The 26,399-nt window shown below is 45.0% G+C and overlaps 1 protein-coding gene across 4 annotated transcripts in view; it reads left to right on the forward strand.

Annotated features, from left to right (window-relative positions):
• APBA2 (amyloid beta precursor protein binding family A member 2) overlaps nucleotides 1-26,399 on the forward strand; it is a 236,067-nt gene that overhangs the window by 109,010 nt on the left and 100,658 nt on the right. For 3 of the 4 annotated variants that reach the window (XM_057303800.1, XM_048222727.2, XM_026510323.4), the window contains exon 3: nucleotides 6,440-6,493. The gene's annotated coding sequence lies outside the window, so the exon portion shown is untranslated. Of the gene's footprint in view, nucleotides 1-4,720; nucleotides 4,795-6,439; nucleotides 6,494-26,399 lie in introns of those variants that run through there. The other variant, XM_044388361.3, reaches the window with a different exon arrangement.

Consider the following 26,399-nt stretch of genomic DNA (forward strand, 5'->3'; position numbering starts at 1 on the left):
AAAGGGAGAAGCAGACTCCCTGCTGAGCAGGGAGCCCCATGCGGGACTCCATCCCAGGATGCTGGGATCATGACTGAGCCGAAGGCAGATGCTGAACTGACTGAGCCATGCAGGCACCCCTCACCTCCAGAACTTCTTGTGTTGCCTCAGGCACACCACTTAATAACTTCTGTTGTGCCTCGGTTTCCTCATCTGTAAAATGGGGTTGACAACAACCCTGCTACCTCATAGCACTTCTGTGAGGATTAAAAGGTGCACCTCTGTGAAGTAGTTAGTGCCTGTCACAGTAAGCGTGGCATAGGCCAGACAGACCCTGATGTGTCCTGCGTGGTCATATCAGACCATGCACATGCATCATCACCTTGCCCAGAGCTTTCCTGAGCACTGTGTCCTCATTTGATAAGATTGGCAGGCACTGCTTCTCTCTGGCTCTCAGCCGTCTGGCTGACCCTCCCTTCAGCATCCCTGAGCTGCCTGAAGAGAACATGAAATCCCCGCCTCCCTCCAGGGCACGCGGGGGAATTGGAAGGCATCAGACTCCTCGCAGCAAAAATAGAAGCCTCATTTGCCTGGGAGAGAATAATAATGAGGGGAGCCCGGCAGATGCAGGCTTGGAAGGCTCCTCTGAACCCTCCCCTCCATCCCTGGGGTCTGGCACAGACCTGCCTGAGCCCGCCCCGCCAGCCCTCCCTTTGCCCTTCACCCTTGCCTCGTAAGACACCACTTCTGGCTGTAACGTGGACAGTCCTGGCATGGTGTTCTGATTTTTATTCCTCAGCGATGCCCTGTCCTCTCGTTCCCCAGAGCCAGGCGAGTACTCCAGACAAACACAAGACTGGTTTAATATCTAGACTCATTGGAGAAATATGTCAGATATTACAGTGTAAACACCTCGGCTAAGAAGAGCCCTGGGAGCCGTGATTCTGTCCACGGAGTGCTCAAGGACAGATCTATTGAGATGAAAGCGCGGCTGGATCAGGGCACCTTTAGTTTCAACCCCAGCATCAATACATTAGCTCCTCACTGCTGTCAGGAGCCCTCAGGTTCATTTGGTAGAGCCTCAGATGATTTTACGTAACAGCAAATGCAGGAAGAGTGAGTTGGGGATATTGGGAGTTAGAGCCAGTTTGGGTTGAGAGCAAATTTTTAGGGTTTGAAATGGATTGAAATGATCCATGTCTCTACCCGCAAATCTGCTGTCAGTGTGGCCTCACAGGCCCTATGGAGAGGAAACAAACAATCGTCTTGAAAGAATAGTCCCCTGTCAGGAAACTAATGAGGGATAAAGCGGCTTTGCATTGGAATCTGGAGCAGGGAGTGAGAATCTTCCCCAACCAAGGAATGTGGTGGCAGAATGTGTCACATCCTCCGTGGCCAGTCACCTCCAGACTTTGAAAGATAAACTTCCAAGAACGGAGAGTTTTGACCATTTCATTGGTAGTCATTTGTGTGTTTTTCTTAATAATGATGTGTTTTTAATAGCATTTTTAGAAGTCCCCTTCTCAAATGAAACAGTTGTTTTTGAAACTTTGAGACCTTTGAAGATGGGTTTTATTTTTTTTTATTTTTTATTTTTTTAAAGATTTTATTTATTTATTCGACAGAGATAGAGACAGCCAGCGAGAGAGGGAACACAAGCAGGGGGAGTGGGAGAGGAAGAAGCAGGCTCATAGCGGAGGAGCCTGATGTGGGGCTCGATCCTGTAATGCCGGGATCACGCCCTGAGCCGAAGGCAGACGCCCAACCGCTGTGCCACCCAGGCGCCCCTGAAGATGGGTTTTAAATCCAATTTGTTCCTAAAACATTTGCTCAAATGAGAGTCTCAAGGTTTGAGGTCTTTATTGTAAAGATGCAGCTTTCTTCCCAGAAGGAGAAGAATACATACTGCTGTTTATAAATAGAGTTATTAGCATTTGGAGACTTTACTTTGCAGCTAGCTAGGGGACTGAGTGATTCAGAATTTTAAGATTTTTACTTGTAAACAGCCCATTGGTGTTCACTCAAGCTGGAAGATCCCCCAACTTTCCCATCACTGCTCCCCCAGCCCCCTTCCCACCATAACCTGGGCTGCATCCTTTCTGTTCGTCTGGCTCTGAGGACTGGGAGCCCCTCTCTAAGCCCGGCCCCCTTACCCCACTATAATTGGTCTGTGGCCAGTACCTGAAATGGTTCCTAAGGGCCCTCTTACTTTCCCTTGGAATGACCCTGCTGTGCCCAACTGAGCACTGTTCCGGTGAGTCCTTCCTATCAGGGAGCAGCAGACCCCCTGCTCCAGCCCCACAGTAAACCTGGGGAGCATCCACACCTGCACAAAACCCTACCCTGTGGTTCCAGCCATACCTGTGGGGACCCTGGGCCACTTCATGCTGCATCCACCTGGGGCGGCTTGGAGGAGCTGTATTACCAGGTCCGGGAGTCCTCATCATGCAGCAGCTTCTCTGCCAGATGCTGACCTCTGCCAGCTGCCCGTTCCCCTCTGGGAGACAGCCCAGTGCGGATGAGCCGCATGGCCACCTGGACTGGCCCGTGATGGCCACGGGAGTGTGAACTCCCGTTCCCAGCTCTCCATCATGCAGAGGTACCGACAGTCCCATGAGCACCTGGCTTTCCGTGCGGGCTGCAGCCCCCAGGCTGGTACTAGAAAGAACCACACCTGAGCTGGCTCCAGGGTTCAGCTGATGCTCTCTGCCTTTGATGCGTCCATGGTGCTCTGCGCAGACCCTTCCCAGCCCTATCCCAGGCCTCTGCTGAGTGTGGCCAGGGTCTTCCATCAGCAAGCTATTTCACGGAGTCTGGGTCGTTATTGCTTATCAAATTCTACTTGTTCTGCGATCCCACCCCAACCCCAAACCCATGTGCCCAGGGCCCAGGCTCTTATAAAGCACAGTGTTGCCTATTTGGTTCAAGGAAATGTGCTTCCGCTGTGCAGGTCCCCGGCCACTTCGTAGGGCTATGCAATCAGCCTTTTGGCCTCCAGCTGAACTTCCTGCCTCTGCCCTGGACCCCTCTGTCCACCTCTGTCTGCCTCTGTGCCAGGCTTCTCCCAGGACAGCTTCCAGGCCTGGGAGTCCATGGAACTGTGAGTGTTGCCTTCACTTTGCTGAGAAAATGCTTATCAAGTCTGGTTGTGACCCCACGTCCCCCGGCATAGCACCGTCCGTGCTGCAGGGCCAGCCTCTCCCACTCTGGGTGGAGGCTTGCTTGAACTCTCTCTCAGGGCCCATGGAGGTTCTCCTTGCCTCAGGGGCTTCCTGCCTGGGGCGGGGAGGGGGGGGCTCCCCAACCACGTGGGCCGCTAGTGGGCCCTGAGGATGGCTTGTGGAGTTGGGGCCTCCCATCGGCTCCCCTGACCTAATATCAAAGGTAAGCAGCAAATTTATGAACCGTCCACTCGAAGCCACGTTTAGGATTTCTGTTTACCTCCCAAGCGTCTGGAAAGGCGGCCTTTCAAAGGCTCTGTTTGATCAGAGCTCTAATTGATTGCCAGAAATGTGCATGTCGAATAATAGAGAACCTACAATGGCAGCTGCAGTGGGCATCCTGTGAGAAAGTTAATTAATCCTGACACCAAATACCAACTGTCTCAGCAACAATAGTCGTAAGAGAGCCGACTGCGACTGCGAACTGCGTGGTATTTCAAGTCAGGCAGCTGGAGGGCTGTTTCTTGGTAGTATTCTCTGTGCCTGAATGCTGCTGTGGATTCAGTGCCCCAGGCAAGGGCCTGCCTTTCCTTCTGTACTGGTTCCAAGGGTGGGGGGGGGGGGGGTCTCCAGACCCCGGAGAACCAGGTCGTCAGCATGCAGACAGAGGGAGCCTTCGTGGAACCTCCCAGGGCTCCTATGGCTTTGTATTTTTTCGCCTCCCCTGGGAAGCTGGAATACAGGATAAGTTCCCCTCCTGCTCCCCCAAATAACTTGTGGGTGGGCCAGCAACTTGGAAAATGGAGTGTTTAAATCTTATGGGGAGACCTGTGTACTTCATCGCCAGCCTGGGGCTTGATAAAGATGAGGAGATTATTCCAAAAATGGTGGTACCTCGCCAGAAGAAGAGAGGCTCTCGGATTTCTGTCCACTCACAAGTGGCCAAGAGAAACAGGGGAAGTGCCCTGGCCCTCGATGCCTCCAGAGAGGGTAGAAAGAGGTTGGGGACCTGTGTTTGGCAGAAGTAGGAACGGCCAGGCTGTCCGTGGCTAAGAAGAAAAGCCTGGTTGTTCTGAAATGGAGGTGATTCTCTGTGTCCATTCCGGCTGCTGGAATGGGAGCAGGCCCTCCCTGGATGTCCCTGGCCAGGTGGGGGGAGGCGCAGGGCCAGCAGGGACCTGCTGACCCCCATGGGCCTTGCCAGGTCTCTGCGCTCGTGACTTTGTTGGTTTTTTGAAGGTGAACTGTCTGTCCAGAGACAAGTTCACCAAAAATAACACAACCCTGCTTTCGCCAACGCAAGCGAGGGGCCCCGAGAGGGCAGGGAGAGGGCACTGCTGCATGGCCAAGAAAATTCATATTTTTCTTTGGAGGAAATGGAAAGTGGTGCTGGGTCCAAGTGGTAGGTGACCTTGCTATCAAGTTAAAATGCTGCTGGGGAAATTAGAGAAGACAAACATGAGAAGAATGCTAATGAGCATTGGTGGACCAGAGCCCAGAGCCCTGATTCCTCCACCATCCACAAGGGGTACTGGTGTGATGATGCCTATAAATAGACACTTAAAAACCGATTCTAAATTGAGTTAAGATGTGGGCCTGTTTCCTCCTATGGAAAAGCGTTATGTAAAGTGCAGAGCTCTGCCCTTTTTCCAAGGTAGCTTGATGATTCTGTGCCTTTGAGGGGAGTCTGTGTGGAGCATGTGGGGGGGCGTGCTCAGGCTACAGATGAATGAGACTCTTGTCCTTTCGAGAGACTCACAGACTGAGGACAGGCAGAGGGAGATCTGTGGCCCCTTCCTCCAGGTGGAGCAATGGGGCAGGCTTCACTTCCAGCACCAGGAAGCCCAGCTGAGCCTGCAGACTAGCTCTGGGTTTCCCCGCAGTGCTTCTGGGCTGGGAGGAAGTGGGGAAGCTGGGTCCATGGGCACGTGGTCATTTCCAGGGACGCACGGTGGCTCTGGGCAGTGCAGGTGGCTGTGGACCTGAGAAGGGAGGTGAGAACATGGGGAACGTGTGGGGAGAACTCTAGCCTGTGCTGGTGGTCCAAGGCTTCTGGGTTCTTCCCTGCAGCCCTCTTGGTCAAAATTGCCTGGAGCTGGAGTAAGGGATTCTGGGAGAGGACAGAGGTCTTTCTCACTGACCTGCTTGAGTTCATAGAGCCAACTTATTAACAGAGTAAGGAATTGAGGCCCTGTCTGAGGACCACCAGGGAAGTGTTCCTGCCTCTGGATACAGCACTTAGTGTGTGCACTGACTCTGACATCACTTCCTTTTGGAGGTCCTGGGATGGTGGGGTTTGGGGGTAAAAAAAAGAAATACTGTTTGATGCTAATGGGTTCCCAGGCAGCGTTTTGGGGGCTTTGTGGCATTCACCTTCCCAACCAGCTTGGAGGTCAATCTTATTGTCCATTGGTGTGTTTTCGAAAGGAACAAAGACATTCCTTTATAATGCCCTGTGTCTTTAGCCAAAGTGGAGGGAGAAGAGGATTTTTTAAAAAAAATTTAATTCCGGTATAGTTAACATACTGTTTTATATTGGGGAAAAAGAGGAATTTGGATGTGATGTTTAAGACCAATAAATCCCCCTCCTCTTGCACCACCCCAGGCTTCCCGCTCTCTGGCCATCTGCTGCCCCTCCTTGAATTCCTGATCTAACCCAGGGCCTTACCTTGAGCCACAGAGCATAGAACATATTGGACTTCCTCTCCAGCTTTCGTCTGCAAAGCTTTTGCTGTCCAAGAGGAGCGTGAAACCTGATGGCCTCTTTTCTGTTCTCTTTGTGAAACCCCCTTGCCCAAGAGGAAGGGTGAGCCGTGAGCTTGGGCAGAGGAAATGCGTGGTGCCCTGCTTTTCTTTCTCTTTGCTTTAATCTCTCTTCACCCCCCTCCAGCCCCCACAGGCACACCCACCTCCCTCTGAAAGTGTCCCAGAATACCGGCTCGAGCACTAGCGGGGTCAAGCTTTGTTGTGGGGAAATACATATTCATGAGGGCTTTGAGGAGCTTCATTAAAATGCGGATAGTCTCTCCTTCCAGAGTGATACACAAGCCATTGCTTTATTTGCCCAACACGACGTTCTTAAGGCAATAATTAGGTGAGGAATGGCTAAAGAAACATTTTAATTATTTGTTTCTGGTAATTTGTGATCGTCTCATTAGAATTATAATCGGTTCACTTTTACAGGTAATTCAAAGCCTCTCACTCATTCAAATGTCTGTACTTGAAAGGGCTCTATGTGAACACTAGTGTCTTTTTGGAAACCCAAGTAACTTCCTCTATTTCCTTCTGTTTTATTCCAGAAAGATTTCGTCACCAGAAGGTTTTTGGGGACTTTACCACACCACTTGTTTTCGGTAAGAAATATGAGGTTGCCTTGCATGGAGTGAGGCTTTGCGTCGGGCATGGGTGAAATGGAGTTGTTGTACTCGAGGGACGCTACATTTCAGGTGGAACTGGGCATTGGCCACAGTTCTTTATTTCCTGGGAAGCCGTGGATGTGTCATTCAGCGCTAGTCTGCGCGCAGGGAGTCTGAGGCTGGGGTTGATTCCCAGCCAAGGAGCCCGTGAGTACCGGGCTCTCGGGGGGACGCTAATGTTGCCTGGAATGGACGCCTCTCCCGCCACCCCCAAGACAACAGTAACACCCACCCCCTGTCCCTGGCTCACTCTACTAGTGCTTGTGAAAACCGTAGTCCTTACTGGATTCAGACACTTGTTTGTGTAACTCCTACCTCGATTCCGATTTATATCGAACGTCGCTAGACATCACCAACAATAAATGCCATGTACGACCTTTTCACTATCAAACTCGGGCACCGTTGCGAGTCTAACTAGAAGTGAACCCCCGTGAAATATCAGGACACTGAGAAGACGAATCTAACTTGCATCAGAAAGAGCCCTCCTAAGCTGCTCAGGGATGAGGGACGGCCTGTGTTGCTGTTGCCCCTGCAGGTGAAGCTAGACTGCGGTCCCGACCCCACTGGCCCAGAGTCGGCACTTGGCTTGCTCTTGTTGGTAGGACCTACAGCAGCAGATTTGCAGCCCAGGTGCCTCCTGAGTGCCTGGTACAGGGGACACTTGCAGGAGATATATTCTGACTGAGGATGAGCCACCGGGGATCTTTGGCTTGGTTGTGGGAAAGCTGGTGCAGGGGATGAGATAGGTTTGGAGAGCAGGGTGGAGAGTAGGCTGTTGTTGGAGGTGAAGACGCTGAGCCAGGAGTGGTCACTGCGTCTTGATGCCAGAGCAGATCTGAGCTTCTGATGGATTCTGTGGGTTCTTACGCATCCATGGGAGGGAGCACTGCTGGGCTTGGATAGGGCTGCGCCAGTGGTCATATACGAGGAAGTGTAGTGGCTTGGGGACTTCTAAAGGAGAGGAAAATTTGGGGTTTCCCAATGGGGAAGTTCTGTGCCAATTCTGAGGATAAAGATGAAGACCAGGAGGGGCCAGGTTGGGATACCGGAGCATCGAGACCCGGGTCTCAAACCACTGTTTTGCCTCTGGGGTGGCAGAAGGATGCAGGGACTGCTGTTTAGGGTTACTGAAGGAGCCTTCTTTCGTAAGTCACGGCAGCTGTGTTTATTCAATTTCTAATGCAGCCTCTGTCCTATGTGTAGGTAGCCGTCCATGAGCACTGTGCTGTGCATGGGCAAGAATTCGCCTCCCATCGTACGGAGGTCGGGGGGGGGGGGGTGTTCCTGTCACGGATGTCCTGGATGGATTCTGCAGTGGCTTTGGGTTTGGGAGGGTGCTGGCACATTCATAAGACATTTAAGAGTTAGAACAATCAGCCCCTATCCAAGGAAGCAGAGGGTGAAATGTCAGAGGAGCTGCTTGACTTTTAATGCATTTGGGCAAAAAATAAATGAGCATTTTTCTGAACGTGTCCTTGGTTGTCGGTCTTTAAAGTTTCAGAATTTACTTCTGTGCTCTCAACGAAGCCTTTTCCATCTCGTTTAATTTTAGACTCATAAACATTCGTCAGCCTCAAATAGAGGAGGTGCGTCCCCTGCCCTCAGCTGTGACAATGCTGCAGAGTTTGGGGGATTCTGGGAAGCGAGGCGATTTCGTGTGTAACCGGCAGCAAGGACAGCTTGTAAAGAGAGAGGTTCTTATGGGGGAGGGGTCTCACAAACTGCAGTGAAATTCCATTTTCCTGGGAGCCCCGGGTCAAAGAGCCAGTGCAGTCTGTCAGTCCTCTAGGAACTGTCCACTGTGAAATTGGCTTCTTAAAGTTTATCTAGATGAAATGGGGGTCGCCGTTGCTTTCTGACGGAGCCACAGGACAATTCTGTGGGTGCCTCTAAGGTATAAGATATTTTTTTTCTTGTGAGCCCCAAGAAGACCTAGAGGGATCTTTATGTATCCTGAAATACTATTAGAGTATTGAAATCAGCTGCAATAGACAAGCCATCTCTCTCTCTTTCCGATTGCACTCACCCATCTGCGGTGTAATGGGACTGCCATTTAAGTGAATATACTCATCACAATTCTCTACAGCTTCCCTGCAGAAAAGCATATTTCTTCTGTGAGAGAAAAGTGGCAATGAGATGGATATTTTTAAATGTCAATTATGCTAGAGTGAATCTCTGTGAGGAGAGCTGCAGAGAGAAGAGACCCGGGTTTATTTATTTTTTTTCTGCTGCAAATGAACCATTCTGTGACATCAGAATACTAATACCCGGAGTCTGTGCCTGACATTTCCTCATAGAATAACTTGGTGAATATGCTTCCACTTACGGTAAAAGTTTGGGGCCGTGTTCTGTTTTTTTTCCCCTGGGAGAATTCAATCCTCGGACTCACCATCCTACGATATTAACCCTATCGTTATGTGTGACTTGTAATTCCAGTTGACCCTTGAACAATATGGGGTTAGGGGTACCGACCGTCGCATAGGTGGAAATCTGCATCTAACTTTTGACTCCCTAGAAACTTAACTACTACTCACCTACTGGTGACAGGAAGCCTGATAACATAAACATTTGATTAACACATATTTTTTATGTTATATGTGTGATATACTGTATTCTTATGATAAGCTAGATAAAAGGAAATGTTATTAAGAATATCATAAGGAAGAGAAAGTACATTTACAGTACTGTCATGTATTTATTTAAAAAAAATCTGCATGTAAGTGGACCCACACAGTTCAAACCCAGTTCAAACTGTATATAAATTTAGTGACTTCCTGAAGAAGTGGTGGGAGAATTAATAAGCTATGTTTAAATCATGGGAAGTCTCAGAAAATATGTTAAGTTAGAGGATGTTGCATTCGTGAAAATGGTTCCCTGATAGGATGTCAGCATGCTCTTGCACATAGAAGTGCTATGTAAAATCTGACCAAGAATGATTTCTGAAGTATAAGATCTGAAGAAGGCCATGAAATTCCCAGCTACTAGACCTTAAATGGAAAGACGAAGGTGGAATGTTAAGGGGAAGCTAGCATAAGGGTGAGGCAGTGAGATTCCTGATGGATGTTCTACTTTAAGATTGTGTGATATTTGTGTAGGGAGGACAGAGGGATGGGCAGGACAGGATAGTGAGCCTAATAACAAACTCTCACGTGCACAGGAACACAGGAGGTGGCAGAGCTGTTATTGATCAGGTGGGAAGTGATGCAGGACAACTGGTTGTCCACGTGGGAAAAGATAAAATGAGATCCCTACCTCACATCACACACACAAGTAAATGCCGACAGAATGACAATGAAGGGCAAGATACTAAAATGGATAGAAGAGATTTTCTGTACGCCCTTGCAGTAGGACAAGGTAAGACACACACAGGCACAGAAAAGACTGAATAATTAGACATCAGGGTTAGCCATTTCTTTAAGAGCAGAGACACTATATAAAATTTAAAGCAAACTATCACCTGGAGTAAATATCTGAGATGCATTTACCGTAAGGGATTAGCATTCGGTTTGTATAAGGAACTCTTTCAGATCAATTAGAAAAAAGACAACATAATTGAAAAAACAAGCAAATAATATGAAGAAGAAGGAGGTGGGGATGAAGGGTGTGTTCATGGATGTGTGTTACGTTACTCTCTATGCTTGCTCCTGCGTATTTGAGAAGGTTGATGACAGAAGAGGGACTATGACACACCTCGCTGTATGCCCACACAAACCTCTCTGCTCTTGTGTTGTGTGTCCCTCTGGCAGGGTGACCTTGCTCCTGTTCACTAGCTAGTCCTCTAACTCAGCTGGAACTGCTGGCTTCCTAGGCTCACCTTTTTATAGGTGGTTCTGCATTCGTCTCATCATTGAAATGGTGATAGGACTTCTTTTTTTTCTTCTTCCCAGCTTTTTTGAGGTATAACTGGTAAACAACCTGCATATCGTGTATTCATTTTGGTGAGTTTGGACATATGCATACACTCATGTTACTATCACCACGATTCAGGTAATGAACTTACTCCTCACCTCCCAAAGTTTTCTTGTGACCCTTTGTTTTTTGTTTGTTTGTTTTGTAGTGAGAACACCTAACCTGAGATCTGCCTTCTTAAGCACTTTTTGAAGTACACAGCACCTTACCGTTAACTGTAGGCATGATGTTTCATAGCGGTTCTCTAGAACTTACTCATCTTGCATAGTGAAACTTTCCACCCATTCAGCAGCTCCCCATTTCCCCCTCCCCTCAGCCCCTGGCAACCACCATTCTACTGTCTACTTCTGTACCTTTGAGGACTTTAGACATAAGAGGAATCATGCAGTATTTGTCCTTCTGTGACTGCCTTACTTCACTTAGCATAATGTCCTCCACGTCCGTCTGTGGTGTTGCGAATGGCAGGATTTCCTTCATTTTAAAGGCTGAATACTATTTCCTTGTACATATAGACCTCATTTTCTTTATCCATTCATCTGTTGATGGCCATTTGGGTTGTTTCTATATCTTGGCTGAACAAGCCAGGCTTTTGCACACTGCTCTGCCCTGTTCTTTCAACAGCAGTGTCTCCATGGGTCCTTTTTTTGGCTCTGTGTGGCCGATTCCTCTTCTGTGTGCTTCTCCCAGACCAGGCTTATGGGCCACTCTCCTTGGGGTCTTGGTTGGACATTTAAGCCCCATGTGAGCCTGCTCTGTGCTTCCCTGCCTCACTGCTGATCTCTCTGTGGACTTGCACGTCCGCTTGGTCTGTATCCTTCACAATGTCCAGCCCAGTGCCTTGTGGGTAGTAGATGTTCCGGAAGCCTGTGATCATCATGTATCTCTAGTTTCTTAAACTAACAGAAGCTCATTGTCCTCATCTGTAAATGGGGACTCATGGTTTTCGGGGGTGGTTATGAGAATGAACCACATCACAGATGGAGAGCATGTGGCATGTAGCAGCCCCCCAATATTACTGGTGTTCTTCCCTGGAGGAGGCAAAGGGAGGGCCTGGGGCTGGCCATTATGATTTGCTTTCAGGCTTGGTATGTGTGTTTTCAACTACTTGAAAATGCCTTCTGTGACACCTAACTTTTTTTTGTTTTTTAAAGTTGTATGTTAAGAGAGAAAAAATTTCATCAACACCTTTTTTAAAAGATGAAAAATGTGCTAAGAAAATAGCACGTTGAGCTGCTACTAGATTGAGCCCAACATAATTTGTGTGATTAAATTGAAGGAAGTTAGCCATTACTGTATGTAACTTTTTATTAATGATATTCAGATCTAATTAATTAGACCCAGTTCTCATTAATTACATGAGTGTGCAAGCTGGCATTCTCAAACTGTGTTCTGTGGAGTCCCACGAGATGTTCCTAAAAATAGTAATCCGCATTCAGATCAGGCTGGGGACACTGTGTACTGCCCCCTCTTGGAGAGTCCCAAAGCACCACAGGAAAGGCCTTTTGAAGTCCTGCAAGAAAATCGCTTACTTAATTCTGTTTAACTCCTCATTTTCCAAACTGATTTTGACCACATGTGCTTCTGGATACACAAGGAAAGGCTAATTGAAGTCAGAACAACTTTTATACCATTGTTTGTGCTTGGACTAGTTGATGAACAGTGTCTATGTTTATGGGAACATTCCTTACGTCTTCCCGGGGAGCCCTGCGGGGTCTTGTCTGTTGTGGAACACACTGCTGCGAGTTTGGCTTTCATGGAGTCTGGAGCCATGACAGATTCGTCTCCTTTCTTGGACAAATCACTTAGTTTCCTTTGGTCAGTCTGCAGGCAAATATGGTGGTAGTCTGCGGGCTCTGGGCTCTTCAGGGTGGCTGTCAAGGTGAAAGTTAGCACTTGGAAGTGCCTGACTCTGCTCCTGGGCTGTGGAAGGGCTCTTGGGGTTGTTACCAGCTTTGCCAGAGACCCTCATTGACAAGGAAGACCTTATCACTGACTGTGTCCTAGCCTCAGGGGTCAGGGGAGAGTGCCACTCACCTCCTGGCAAGGTCTTTCTAGGAGGTTTGAAAGTGAACAGCTGACCTCCACTTTGTTTATCAGCCTCAGGGGTCAGGGGAGAGTGCCACTCACCTCCTGGCAAGGTCTTTCTAGGAGGTTTGAAAGTGAACAGCTGACCTCCACTTTGTAGAGGGTTTTGGTGGTCGGACACACCGTTGAGGGATTTTGGGGAGAGATGACTCATCAGTCCTGTAGGTTAAGCAGGAGGAGTGAGGTTTAACTTTTCATCTTGAAGGGGGAGTATACATTTCTGGGAGAGAGGGAGAGAAAGGGGGAGTGTACCAGGCAAACAGAAGTGTATGTATGACTGAAGCATGGAGACATGAAGAGGCCTGGCAGGTCCTGGGGAATGGAGCTAACCCTTGAACAATGTGTGGGTTAGGGGCACCAACCCCTTCCCCCGCCCTGTGCAGTTGAAAATCTCTATATAACTTTTGACTCCCCAAAAACTTAACTACTAATAGCCTACCGTTGACTAGAAGCCTTGTCAGTAATGTACATAGTTGATGAACACATATTCTGTGTCGGTATTACATACTGTATTCTTACAATAAAGTAGGCTAGACAAAAGAAAATGTTATTAAGAAAATCATAAAGAAGAGAAAGGACATTTACAGTATTGTACTGTGTTTATTGAAAGAAATTCTACATATAAATGAACCCATTCAGTTCAAACCCGTATTGTTCGAGGGCCAACTGCAGTTTGACTTGCTTGACAGAGAAGCCAGAGGCTGAGGAGTCCATCCCTTAGCCAGGCTGGCCGAGGCAGTGGGTGGGTGTGACCTCCATGAGGAGTGGAGGACTGCACAGGGGAGCGAGGAGCCTGAGGAGAATGGCGGGAAGGTGGGTGGGAACCAGGAGGGAAGAGGGCTGAGGATTTTCAGTGACCAGGTGGGAGTTGCTGGAAGACCATAAAGGATTTTTTTTTTAAAGATTTTATTTATTTATTCGACAGAGATAGAGACAGCCAGCGAGAGAGGGAACACAAGCAGGGGGAGTGGGAGAGGAAGAAGCAGGCTCATAGTGGAGGAGCCTGACGTGGGGCTCGATCCCATAACGCCGGGATCACGCCCTGAGCCGAAGGCAGACGCTTAACCGCTGTGCCACCCAGGCGCCCCAATCAGAGTTCTTTAAACGGAGCAAGTAGATGTGGTGATTTCTGTCTTACAGAGAAGATAGGTTTCTAGGCACGATGTGTTAGGCAAGGCTGGGCAGTATGCATTTGGGCTGGGTGCTATGGGGCACAGCATAGTGAGTGAACCATGCCCCACGCCTGCCTCTCCTCACCCTCCCCTGCAGACTTGGAGGCGCCTGCCTGCCTCGTGCACTTGCTGCCCACAGCCATGGTCACTGCCCCTAGGCAAGGAGAGGACACCCAGATGGCCTGGGAGCCCAGCCCTGCTTTGATGGGAAAGTTGTTTTGTGACCTGCTGCTTCTTTGTTTTCTTATACAACAAAGGACATGGGGAGGGGTGATGGGGGGGTGTAATGGGCAGAGAGCTCAGTTTTGCCAGAGGAAAGAGTTCTGGGCATGGATGGTAATAATGAGCTTACAACAGTGTGAATGTGCTTAATGCCACTGAACTGTACACTTCAAAACACATTTTAAAAAACAGCAGGAACACAGCACCATATCCTTGAATGGTATTATTACAAGTCACGGAGACACTAACACACGTAGGTTCTACCTACAATCAATCATTCTTCACACCCCTGAGTTTCTACCTTCCCATCATTCCGGGACTTGGTTTCCAGTCTCTCCTGTGTCCTGTTTTCTCTGCTCTGAATGTCATCCTGATGGTGTCTCTGTCCTTCTCCGGTGTGGCCCAGGTGGGAAGCTGTTCTCTACGATGCTTTTATTAGGATGGTGTGTGTGTTTCATCGAGCCTTACATCGAAAACCGGGGATGTACTGTATGGTGACTAAGATAATATAATAAAAAATCATTATTAATAAAAAAAAAAAAAAAAAAAGAATACCTAAATTCAAAAAAAAAAAAAAAAAAAGGATGGTGTGTGTGTGAGTACGTGTGTGAGAGTGTGTAAGTTTATATGAGTCTTCGTGTGAGTGTATGTGTCTGCGTGTGTCTGTGTGTGTTTATGTGAGTGAGTCTCGGTGTGTGTGAGAGTTTGTAAGTTTATATGAGTCTTCGTGTGAGTGTATGTGTCTGCGTGTGTCTGTGTGTGTTTATGTGAGTGAGTCTCGGTGTGTGTGAGTATGTATGAGTCTGAGTTTGTGTCTGTGTGTTTGTGTGTGTGTATGAGTCTGTGTGTGTATGCGTCTATGTGTTTGAGAGTGTGTGAGCCTGTGAGTGTGACTGTGTGTGTGTATGTATAAGTCTGTGAGTATGTGTGTGTATGTGAGTGAGTGTGAGTCTCTGTGTGAGTATGAGTCTGTGAGTGAGTGTGTGTGTGTGCATGTATGTGAGAGTGAGTCTGTGTGTGTGTGAGTGTGATTCTCTGGGTCTGTGTGTGTAGGGGAAGCAGACTGGATCCTCCTTCCAGAAGCGAGCCTAGCCTGGGAACCCTCCCCTGGTGGCCTTAACCCCGTAGAGCACCAGGTCATCATAGAGAAGGCTCCAGGAAGCCTGACTCAGAAATGAGGGCATGTTTCTAGTGCCTTGACAGCGGGCAGAGGCCCTGGCTCAGAATGGAATGTGAAGGAAAACTTTCAAAGATGAGCCCCTGCCGCTAATATGGTGACTTCTCTAGTCTCGTCTGAGTTGCATTCCCCTTCCTTCGCTAGAACAGTCCACGCCGCATAATGATCACTCGAACTTTCTAACAAAGTTGGCTGAAAGCCGGAGGAGGCTCTGTAGATTTGCCTTTTCAGAGCCTCTGTTGATAATTGCATAGTGTGCAAGACCAGCAATATAGACCATATTATTTTTTTCCAATAAGTTTTTTAACTTGAAGTATAGCACAAACAGAAAGGTATAAAAATCCTAAGTGTTTATTGCCGTGAATTTTCTCAAAGTGAACACATCTGGAAAACTATCACCCCATGAAGAAAGAAAACATCCCTAGAACCCAAGAATCCCCCCCAGCCTTCTCTCCCAGCCACATCCTTCCTTACCCAAAAGTAACCAGAATCTTATCACCAAATCCTATTTTTGCTGATTTTTGAATTTTTTAATAAATGAATTTCTACAGCTTGTACTCTTTTGTCGTAGCTTCTTTTGCGTAATGAGAATCATTCATGGTGTTGAGTGGACAGTAGTTGATTGGTTTTCCCTGTCATGTAGTTGTATATTGTGTAAATATACTAGAATTTACCCATTCTACTTTTGATGGAAATTTGGCTCTTTTCCAGTTTTTGGTCATTATTGCTGCTGGGAACGTTCTTATACGTTAGGTGCACACGTGATCGCATGTCTATTGATCTACTTAGGGATGGAGTTGGTGGATCGTAGGGCGTGGGTATGTTGATATTTTAGTGAACACTACCAATCAGTTTCCTGAAGTGGTTATAACAAATTCCACCCTCACCTATAAGTGTAAGAGTTTTAGTTCTTCCACATCCTCATGTGTTGGTTGCCATTTTGACGTTGATTCTGATGGATATAGAGTGAGATCCTGTGGTTCTAATTGCATTTCACTGAAAACTAATGATGTGGAGTATCTTTAAAATATTAAAAATATATTTTCATTGTCCTTTTGGTATCTTCTTTTGTAAAGTTCCTGTATGAGTCTTTTGCTCATTCTTCTCTTGGGTTTTCTTTCCTTTTGTGCTTTGTAGGGTTTCTTTACATGCTCCGTACCTGATAACTTTGTTAGATGCCAGCATTCCATATATCTTCTTAGTTTTCCTTTCTCATTTTTAGTAGTATCTTTTGATGAAGAGAAGCCTAGCTTATGAATTGTTTCCTTTAAGATAATTGCTTCTTGTGCCCTGTTTAGGAAATTTATGCGTACCCAAGAACACGAAAACAGTCTCCTTCTCCTTCTAGAAGCTTTATTGTTCAAACTTTCACTTTTCCATCTACGGTCCACTTGGCGTTGATTTTTGTCTATGGTGTGAGGTAGACGTCAGGATTCATTTCTCTTCCAGTGGAATAAAGGTCTGATTCCGTTTTTTTGGTGTTTGACTGCTGGCTGCTTTCAAACCCCACCTCCTGCTTTTCCTTCTGCCCCACATCTGGGAAAGCTGATAAGAAAGCTTGCATATAACCTCGAGTGGTGGTGGTGGGAAGTTCAGACAACGTCATCCTCAGCCTCTGCATGCACACTCCTCTGTGGCTTCACCCCCTAACCACCGTGGCCACTCAAGACATTTTTGGACTGGCCTTTGTGCCTGCCATGTTCTCCCCAGAAAGACCAATATATGAGTAATTAATCTCTTCACGCCCTCTTTATAACTGGTCCATCACCAGTCTCAACATCCAAACCAATTTTGTGTGGGGAGGTAGATCTCATCATCCGTGGCAGGATCACAACACACTACAATGTTCCAAATTACTGTCTGTGTGCAACTCTGTTCAATTCTGCAGGTCTGTTGGTCTGTCCTTGTACCAGTACCACCAATACCACAATATCTTAATTACTGTGATTTTATAATAACTGTTTACCTCTGCTCGTTTTAAGCCCTTCAGTTTTGTTCTTCAAGGTTATCTTGCTGTATTTGGCCCTTTGCATTTCCATATAAAATTTACAATCATTCCGTCAATTTCTGTACAGACACTTTCTCATAAAATCCTACTGAGGGAGTTGATATCCTTATAATATTGTCTTCCAATCGATGAACCTGTCATGTATTTCTCTTTGAGTTTAAGTTTTCCTGATACATTTTGTAGTTTTGTATATACAACATCTTCTGTTAGATTTCTTCCAAAGTATTTGGGTATTGTTTTGTTTGCTGTTATTGCTGTCAAACGTGGTTGCTTTTTTTTTTTTTTAATTCTGTGTTATAATTGCTTTTCACAGGTATTTATAAATGTGATTGTTTCTTATATGTTTCCCTTGTATTTAGCAACTTTGTTAAATTCATTTATTAGTTGTAATAATTTATTTGTAAGTTCTTTTAGATTTTCTGCATGTATAATCATGTTGCCTACGAATAATGAGAGTTTTGGTTTTTTTTTTCCTTTTTTGCACTGATTGCAAACCCCAGTTCAATAATTCCCCTCTTGGGGGAAAAATCCTTTAGTATTTCACTTCGAATTAAGCTAGTTGCTCTCAATTTTTTGTGAATAGTATTTATAAGAAAGTTTTTATTTCTAGTTTGCTACAGATTTATCATGAATGGGGTTTGAATTTTATCAAATACTTTTTCTGCATCTAATAAAATAATCTTTGAATATTTTCCCTTTAATGTGGTGAATTTTATGATTGATTTTTGAATATTAAGCCAATCTTGCATTTCTGGACTAAATCCAACTGATTTCTGATGTGATATAATTTTTATGTATAACTCCTTTTGATTTAATAATTTTTAATAGTTTTTTTGCAACTGTTTAACAGTGATTTGCCTGTAATTTTATTTTCATATAATGTCACATAGGTCAGGTTTTGGTATCAAGGTAAATGACTTTATGTAGTGAGTTGGGCATTATTTCCTCTTTTTATGTTTCCTGGAAGATTTGGGGCAATATTGGTGTTTTCCTTTTTTTTAAAAGATTTTTTTAATTTATTCATTTGAGAGAGAGCACACTCAAGAGCAGAAAAGAAGGGTCAGAGGGAGAGGGAGAAGCAGACTCCCTACCGAGCAGGGAGCCCCACACCGGCTCTGATCCCAGGACTCTGATATCATCACCTGAGCCAAAAGCAGACACCCAACTGACTGAGCCACTCAGGGGCCCTTCTTTTATATATATATATATTTTTAAAGATTTTATTTATTTATTTGACAGAGATAGAGACAGCCAGTGAGAGAGGGAACACCAGCAGGGGGAGTGGGAGAGGAAGAAGCAGGCTCATAGCAGAGGAGCCTGATGTGGGGCTCGATCCCATAATGCCGGGGTCACGCCCTGAGCCGAAGGCAGACGCTTATCCGCTGTGCCACCCAGGCGCCCCTCTTCTTTTATATTTTCTTCCCCTCCCTTCCTCCCTTTCCTTTCCTCCCCTTCCCTTCCCTTCCCTTCCCTTCCCTTCCCTTCCCTTCCCTTCCTTCTTTCCTTCCTTTAATGTTTGGAAGAGTTCAATTGGGAAGCCACTGGGGTTGGAAATTATTTCAGAAGTTTAATTATAGATTCGATTTCTTTAGTAGATACAGGATCATTTGGATTTTTTTATCTTCCGGTGTCAGTTTTGCTAAGTTGTGTTTCAGGAAGCTATGCATGTCATAAACATTGTCACAGTTATTCGTGTTATTTGTAATGTCCATCATTGTCTTTCATAAGTGATATCTACCTTTTCATTTCTGATATTGTAATGTTGGATGCTCCCTCTTCCTACTTCCCACTTCCACTTTTATCAGTCTTGGTAGGGATTCATGAATTTAATATTCCCCAGGGGGCGCCTGGGTGGCTCAGTTGGTCGAGTGCCCGACTCTTGGTCTCGGCTCAGGTCTTGATCTCAGGGTTGTGAGATTGAGTGCTGCCTCAGGCTCCACTCTCAGTGAGGAGACTGCTTGAGATTCTCTCTCCCTCTGTCCCTCCCCCTTTCTCAAATAAATAAGCAAATCTTTTTTTAAAAAAAAAGAAAGTAAATGAGTATCTAGATTATTTATTTTTGCAGCCTTTTTCATTTTCTAATAAAGGAATTGAAAGTTATAAATTTTGCTGTAAACCTGCTTTAGCTGTAATCTACTACTTTTAATTATTATGGTTAAAAAACACATAATTTGTCATTTTTAAGTGTATAGTTCAATAGTGTTAACTATATTCACATTGTTGTGAATCTTATCCCCAGGACTTTTTTTATCCCTCAGATCTGAAATTCTACATCCATTAAACAGTAACTTCTCTTTTCCCCTTGTCCCGAGCCTCTGGCAACCCCCATTCTACTTTCTGTCTCTATAAATTTGACTATTCTAGGTGCCCCATATAAGTGGAATCATACAGTATTTGTCTTCATGACTGGCTTTTTTTAGCTTAGCATAATGTCTTCACATTTCATACATGCTGTACCATATGTCAGAATTTCCTTCCACTTTAAGGCTGAATAATATTCCATTGTATGTATATGTCACATTTTCTTTATCCATTCATCCATTGATGGACATTTGGATTGCTTCCACCTTTTGGTTATTATGAAAAGTGCAGCTATGAATATGAGTATGTAACACTATTTTTTGATATGTTGTATTTTCATTAATCTGTTCAAATGTTTTTAATTTTTTTAAAGATTCTATTTATTTATTAGAGAGTGAGAGAGCACGAGGTGAGGGGCTGAGAGCGGCAGAGGGAGTGGAAGAAGCAGGCTTCCCGCTGAGCAGGGAGCCCAATGTGGGCCTTGATCCCAGGACCATTGGATCATGACCTGAGCTGAAGGCAGATGCTTAACTGGCTGAACCACCCAGGCATCCCTAAATGTTTTTAATTGTTATAACTGTTTGCTTCTTTGATATGTGAGCTATTTCAAAGTGGTTAATTTCCAAATGTCTGCATATTTTCTAGGCACATTATGTTGTTTATTTCTTGCTTAATTATACTATAGTCAGAAACATATCCTTTATGATTTTTAACATTTAAAAATTTGCTTAGACTCATTTTAGATTTGCCCACCATATGATTAATTTTGATAAAATTTTCTGTGTGCATTTGTGCGTAGTTTCTTCTTGCAGTAATTTACATATATCAACAAGGAAGATTTTGGTAATTATGGTGTTCACGTCTATTTCCATTCTAACTCTTTTCTGCTTGTTATATCATTTACTGAGAGAAGTGTGTTAAAGTATCCCACTGTGATTTCAGATTTGTCTTTTTATAGTTCTGTCAATTTTCCCCTTTATACATTTTAAGAGCATATGACTAAATACATATAAATTTAGAATTTAAATTTGGAATTTATTCCTAGCAGGTTGCCCTATGTTTTATTATGAATTACTTCCTTTTTGCCTTAGAAATGCCTCTTTTCCTAAAGCCTACTTTGTTTAGCTATCACTATAACTACACCGACTTTCTTTAAACAATTTTTTTTTTTTTACTTTCGAATAGTTTTAGATTTACCGAGACATTGGATAGATAGTAGAGGGAGTTCTCATGTATCCTATACCCACTGTTCCCTACTGTTAACATCTTATATTAACACTTTCCACGGCAAGCAATAAGCCAGTATTAATACATTATTATTAACTACAGTTTGTCCTTCTTTCGGGTTTTCTTAGTTTTTACCTAACATCCTTTTTCTGTTCCAGGCATTCCATTTAGGATACCACATTAAATTTGATCTTCATGTCTCTTTAGGCACGTTTAGATTATGATAGCTTCTTAGACTTGCCTTGTTTCGGATGACCTTGACAGCTTTGAGGAGTACTAGTCAGGTATTTTATAGAATATGCTGCAATTTAGGTTTGTCTGATATTTTTCTAATGGTTATACAGGAGTTATGGGCTGTTGGTGAAAGGACTGCCTAGAGAAAAGCACCCTTCTCATCATATCAAATCAAGGGTACGTAACGGATCGCCGTTATTAACCTTGATCACCTGGAAGTTATGTTGCATCCCCATGGGGGGCAGTAGCTAACGAATTATATGGAATTTTTGCCCATAGATTTGTCTCTTTTCCCTCACTTACTGATATGCTCATTTATTTTTTTTATGTCTGTATGGACTTGTGGATATTTATTTTATACTTTGGGCTGTAATCCAGTACTATGTTATTTATTTTGTTGTTCAAATTGTTCCATCTTTCACTCTTTCCTAACATATCCAAATATCAGACTCATTTTTCTTTTCCCCCTTCTCTCCAGGAGTTTGGCTCCTCAGGTTCTCATTGCATTAGTAGCCCTAAACTACAGTTTCTTGTATCCCCAACCTCATAAGACTGCCAAAAGTTCTATTTAGTCCTGTCGCTTCTTAACCACCACTTCCTGCTTGGTTTTTAAGCCTCTTGGCTCCTACTGGTTATGAATCCACAAAAATGCCTTGGTGAGAAAAGCTGCAGAAAATGCTGAGATTATTTCAGTTATATCTTCTTACTTGTCATGGGGCATATGGGTGGCTCATTCGGTCAAGTGGCTGACCTTTGATCTCAGCTCAGGTCTTGAGCTCAGGGCTGTGGGTTCAAGCCCCACATTGGACTCCATGCTGGGCATGGAGCCTACTTAAAAAAAAAAATTTTTTTTTCTTGTTTGTCAGGATCTCAGCCCCTCAAGTCCTAGTTATGTTGGCAGCTCTCAGATGTTTCCACAGAGATTTTTTATTATTTTATTTTATTTTATTTTATTTTATTTATTTGACTGAGAGAGACAGTGAGAGAGGGAACACAAGCAAGGGGAGTGTGAGATGGAGAAGCAGACTTCCCGCCGAGCAGGGAGCCCAATGCGGGGCTTGATCCCAGGACCCTGGGATCATGACCTGAGCCGAAGGCAGATGCTTAACGGCTGAGCCACCCACGCATCCCTCACAGAGATTTTTAAAAATGTCATCAAGAGTTTCTGGTCGTTCTTGGTGAGTGGATTAGTCTGGCACAAGCTGGTGCAGCATAGCCAGAAGTAGGATTGGTCAAGCATAACGTTTTTTGCTTTCTCCACTATGTCATAGTTAATGGTGCCTCATAATATTTGAAGACCTGGTGCTTTGCTCTCAGTCATCAAATATCCTAAGTAATGTAGATTTTATATGTCACATAGGAAAATGAATTATTCTGTACATATCCTTTATCTATACCCTTAGTCACAAGGGCTATCAAAAAGGATGTCTGCTGACTTCTCTTCAAGGTAAGGGAGAAAAAATAATGATCTTGGGAGAAGATAGCCTTCATCATAGAAGTTTATGATGAAAGGAACAGATGGGGAGAGCTATGTGAAATGGTCTTTTCAGTCTTGGGGACCTAGCAACAGTGCAATTACTGATGCAAATTTTTGGTTTGATCTTAAAGAAATTAAGCCTCTCTGTATGGTTAAGAATGGATTGGTGTGAGGACATCACTTCAGAGATGAAGTCTGTGCCTAACATCAGGGTATCTGGCAATGACAGGGTACCTTTAATTAGATCCAGCTGGATATGTAAGCTCTTCCCTGCAGGGTCTTGCTAAACATTGCCTCTGTCACCCCTGCACTTGGGCTGGATATTTTCCAACCCCTCCAGTTTTGTGTATTCTGTGGTTCTAAAGAGCAGCTGTCTTCCTTATTATCACCCACAATGGAATACAACCAAATCATTGAAAAAGTCCCCACAGATTGAGTTATCTACGAATTGATGCCATTTTAGTACGATCATTCAATTAGGCACAAATCCATCTCACTTTGTCACATCCAATTTAACACAGTTCAGTTTGACCCACAGAATGTTGGGAAGGACATGTCATGGATTTTGTTGAAAACCAGGTGCATTCTCTTTCCAAGATCTCCTTTGCGTATCTCTCTATATACCCTATCATAGAGAGAACTGGGAGTTATTTCACAAACAAATGGTTAGCTCTCGCAATGGCTGCTTCTCTTAAAAGTGATCACAAACCAACCCTTTAATAAGTGCATTTTAGAACTTCACTGTCCAGTATGGCAGCCACTAGCCCGTGTGGCTATTTCTATTTAATTTAATTAAAATGAAACAAGTTAAAACATCAGTTTCTCAGTGAACTAGCCACATTTCAAGTGCTCAAAGCCTACTGTATTGAGCAGCGCAGATAAAACACTTCTATCATAGCAGAAAGTTTTATGAACAGCCGTTCTAAAATCTTGATTCTAGAATCAGATTGAGACCTACCAGTCTGCAGATTGCCACAACATCCTTTGACCGTTTTACAAACATCTGCATGGTGCTTTCCTGTAGACAGTCTCTATCACTTGCCTTCTTTCCCACATTTCCTCCAAAATCACAGTCAAAAGCAACTCTGTTCCTCTGTTGCCCAGATCAGTCTAGAAGGCAGGCCTTGGATAGCTATGGACTACCTTTTTGGTTTTCAAAGAAGTTGCATAAAAAATGAAACTAAGTCACGTCTGGTATTCGAGGATTTGTCCCTGATTTGTGTCTTGCTGGTGTTTATATGACTGTCACTCTTGTTAAGATCTATATATTGCTTGTCCAGGATGCCTGTTTCTAATCAGAAGAGGCATGCTCTTGGAGAATCAGCCAAGTCGTCTTACACCTTGAGTAGATGCCATCGAGGGCAGTTACAGTGAATGAGGACCCTGTAAAGTGAGTGTCTGGGGTCCCTCATTTATATCTTTTACTGCATCTTTAGTAGAAGAAATTTTCCTGTTTTAAAAGGCAAAATGTCCCCAGCTGTCCTGGAGCGACGACCTCAACCGCTATTGGGGAGCGCCTCTCCTGTCCTGTGCCTGGCTGCCACCCCAGGATCTGCATTCACCAGTTTGGTTTGCTGGTGGATGGTAAGGAGGAGAGGGGCCGATGGAAGTATCTTAGGACCCAGATTCTGGACGGCATTGTTAGTGGTAGAGCTTATTATCATATCAGGAAGAAGAAAAATTTTCTTAGTTGAGAGACTACATTTAAAAAAAAAAAGGAGTCATCAGGCAAGCTCAGGAAGATCCGCCCACTGTTTGGAATACTTGCTTGCTCGGGGATGTCTGCACCCAAGTAGCAGATCGTGAGTCAGGGATGTGAGGGGACAAGGGTGTAGGAAGAGCTGGAAGGAGGAGCTCTGGGCTATGGGGCAGGAACACCCATGATGTGACCTTAGCAGGTCCTCCCAGTGCAGAGTCTCAGTTTCCTCCCCTGCCCCTTCTCCTTTCATGGAATTTTTGTGACAATCAGAGGCATTTCTGTGCCTGGAGCTGTGTTAGACACTCTGCACGTATCTCTCTGATCCTCAGAATACCAATAAGCTGGTATTCGCCTTCATTCTAGACGAGGCAACGAGAGCATAAAATCATGGCTGTCAGCATGAGCGCTTAGTAAACATTCACGCCAGTTCTTTTTTATGGGAAGATCCCTTCGTTCCTGGGTCCAGTCTTTTCCTCCAGAGGATCTTAGGTGGGTGGGGAAGGTCTCTTAGCCTTTAGCACCTCCTAGTGATGTGGAGATGGCAATACCAGCTTCTAACCTGAAGGCGGTTCATGAGAACGTGCTGCCAGGGGCCCTGTGCCCTGCAAAGGACTGGTTGGACTATTATGGTCGAAGCTTCAAGGAAAGTGTCGGTGGAAAACCGGGAACCACTGCAATGAATTTCAGAAAGCAGTGCCTTTGTGGTGCACACTCTAGCTCAGGTAATGGGCTTGGTGGGCAGAGAGAAGCGGCGGCTCTTCTGTCTGTCCGTGGGGTACCCGTCCCCGATGTGCTGTTGGGTTTCAGTGTCTCTTCTTACCCTCTCTGGACTTCTCTCTCTCCTCCCTTTCCCCTTTGCCTGTTTCTCCTCGCTCTCTGTCTCTATTTCTCTCTCCCTGCATTCCGTCTCCTAGTCTTTCTCCCGCTTCCTTCATCGTTCAGACTTTAACAGGTTCCTTTCTCCAGGTTATGCCTATTAAATAAATCCGGTGGTTAATAGGCTTAATGGTTCTTTCCAGGAAAGCCAATCTAAAGGACTATAAATTCTGACTACAAGAAGATGATAATGATGCCAGGCACACATCACTTTTGTGAAGGGAGGGTTGGGTCCTGGAGCAAACGGTTTTGGTGGTGTGTTTGCACAGCATGGTGTCTCACCTGCGTACAAATGAGAAACTGGAGTTTGACGCTCTGGCTCCCCGAGCTGGCACATCTCAGTGGCCGTGCTGGAAAGAGAATCAGAACCCAGAGCAGATTCACCCAGCACTCTCTTTGGTTCTGAGATACTCCTGTTACCTTCTCATTGACAATTTCCTTCTCTCTTTTCTCTCTTTCCAGAATTCCCATTTAGCTGATGTTGGACCTCTTAATTTCCTCCTACACATCTTTCTTGTCTTTTGTAGTTTTCCATCTCTTTTCTGTTCTGCTTTTTGGGATATTTCTGACTTTAAATTCCTATAATGAAATTTTTATACTTTCTACTTTAAATTTCCAAGAGCTCTTTCTGTCCTGTCATCATTTCTTTTTTGTAGCACCCCACTTTCATTTTTGGGGAGCAGTATCTTCTTACATTTGTTGACAGCATTAATTACTATTTTATTTTTTTCTTTTTTCTTTAGAGAGGGAGAGAGGGGAGAAGAGGCAGAGGGAGAGGAGAATCTCAAGCAGACTTCCTGCTGAGCATGGACTCCCCCCCCCCAATGCGAGGCTCGATCTTATGACCCTGAGATCATGACATGAGCTGAAGTGGAGTGTCAGACGCTCAACTGACTTTGCCACCCAGGCACCCCTATTTATTTATTTTTGGCAGTTTCTTCTGTTTCCCGCATTATTATTGTTTCATTTGCTTTCCTTGCACTCACTTATCTGGATTTTTCTTTTCCTATGTGAAGTCTTCCTCCCAAATCTGTGATCCTTGATCCCCGAAAGTGGATTGGGATCTCTGTTTGCACCTGTGGCTGCACATTCATCAGCCAGGAGCATTAAAAGGCACCAATCCTGGGGGTCTGTTCCAGGCCAGTTGGATCAAGATCTCATGGAGTGGGGTCTGGGTATTGATAGATTGATAGATAGAGATATGTAGATGGAGACATAGATTTTAATTCACCAGTCATTCTGATGTTCGGCCAGAGCCAAGAACCACTACTTAGCTGGGTACTGTTTGGTACCAGTGCTGGTTCTTTCAAGAGTTGGCATACTTACCACATATTGAAACCGCTCTAGAGCTTTTTAATGCACCGAGTGCCTAGGAGACTGTGATGGCATCCGTATGATTTTCCTTCCGTCTTTCCTTCCGTCGTTGGCAGATTGCAGAGTGGGATGGTTTAGTGCT

Source organism: Ursus arctos, unplaced genomic scaffold, assembly GCF_023065955.2.
Source record: "Ursus arctos isolate Adak ecotype North America unplaced genomic scaffold, UrsArc2.0 scaffold_28, whole genome shotgun sequence".
Classification (NCBI taxonomy): Eukaryota; Metazoa; Chordata; class Mammalia; order Carnivora; family Ursidae; genus Ursus; species Ursus arctos.